Source organism: Lactuca sativa, chromosome 3 (genome assembly GCF_002870075.4).
Source record: "Lactuca sativa cultivar Salinas chromosome 3, Lsat_Salinas_v11, whole genome shotgun sequence".
Taxonomy (NCBI): domain Eukaryota; kingdom Viridiplantae; phylum Streptophyta; class Magnoliopsida; order Asterales; family Asteraceae; genus Lactuca; species Lactuca sativa.
In genome coordinates this window covers 165,627,751-165,629,347 of record NC_056625.2, presented here as the reverse complement: position 1 = coordinate 165,629,347, position 1,597 = coordinate 165,627,751, and the positions used below count along the sequence as shown (strand labels likewise).

At 42.4% G+C, this 1,597-nt stretch overlaps 1 non-coding gene across 1 annotated transcript; it reads right to left on the bottom strand.

Moving 5' to 3' along the window:
* Positions 1-932: 932 nt before the first annotated feature.
* On the bottom strand, positions 933-1,039 carry LOC111910667 (small nucleolar RNA R71). Its single transcript, XR_002856594.1, has one exon. It is a non-coding gene; the product is annotated as a small nucleolar RNA R71 (small nucleolar RNA).
* Between the last annotated feature and the right edge of the window lie 558 nt (positions 1,040-1,597).

Genomic DNA, 1,597 nt, shown 5'->3' with positions numbered 1-1,597 from the left:
TTCTAAATTAGCACTAATTTCTATTTTTATTGATCCTTTGTATGGGATTTATCCTACACAAATTTAATTCTTAGGTAATTTAGTAGTTAGTATAGGTTTTAATAAATATCCGTTTTAATAAGTAATTAGAAAATTTTTTGTTTTTGCCTTGAACTCGCCGAGTGCACTCGTGACAACTCGGCGAGTCCATCGCTGTTCACAGTTTTAGTTTTTTTTTTGTTCTTTTTACGTGTTTGTCTTGTTTTATTTGTAGCTGTTTCATGACCCGAGGAGCTGATACAACTCTGGTCCCTCCTCTTGAAGACCCGGAATCCGCACTAAGGAGGAACAAAGGAAAAACCATTGGAGAATCTGCTTCTTCAAAGAATTTGCCACTAAAGAACCTCAAGTCCGTTTTTAGCAAGAAGAAGAACAGTAAATCAGGAGCATCCAGCGCCTCTGTAGCAATCGAAGACCCGATTAAAGAAGACACCGAGTACGAGACCGAGGAAGAAGAAGAACCTACATACGAGCAAGAATCCGATTTTGAGGAGGATTTAGCTATTACTATGGATAATATCGATGAAGTCCCCATGGGGGAATGGAAAAAGAGGATGCGTGATGATACTGGCCCGGGACTTGTGCAACCCGCAATTCACGCTACTGCTACTTTCGAGGTAAAGGGCCACATACTCGCTCAACTCAAGGAGATTCCCTTTAATGGAAAAGACCACGAAGATGCCTACAAGCACTTGGATGAAGTCAATGATGTAACTGATTACTAAAATGTTCCAAATGTGCCACGTGAGACCTAGCTACTTCGTATGCTTCCAGTCACATTCAAGGGTGCTGCAAAGGATTGGCTCAAGTCACTTCCACCCGGGTCGGTCACCACATGGGCTAAGATGAAAGAGGAATCCATAGACCATTTTTTCCCACCTTCAAAAATAGCCAAGTTGAAGAAAGCTATTGCCAACTTCGAGCAACAACCCGGAGAGTCCCTTTATGAGGCGTGGGAGAGGTACAAAGGTCTTCTCAGAAATTGCCCACACCATGAACTTAATAGCCAACAAGAAGTCTCCATCTTCTATGATGGACTCAATGTTACCACATGGCAATTGCTCGACTCGCAAGGCCCTCTCATAAAGAAGGCACCCCCGGTAATCAAGGAATTAATTGAAGAATTCTCTAAACATTCTAGAGAATACCACAACCCAAGAAATGAAGTAAATCGGGGGGGGGGGGGGGTAGTGAACTCGGTTAATGATGGTATGGCGGTGATGATGGCTAAGCTCGATAGTTTAGATAGAAGGATGACAAAAATGGATCAAACAACCCATGCTATTCGAGTTGGGTGCGAGAACTGTAGAGGGCCTCATCTCACGAAGGATTGTGACTTGGATGAAAATGGAAACAAGAAGGCGCAAGTGTTCTACTCAAGCGGGGACAAATATGACGAGAATTGGCGGAAACCCAAGAAGGAATGGCTCCCGTACGAAGAATATAAAAAGCTAAAGGAAGATAAATATAAGAAAAAATAGAGGGGTTACTATCAAAAGGAAGAACCGGTAGTGGAAAAGAGAGCCGACTTAGAAGAAATGTTCACAAGATTTATAGC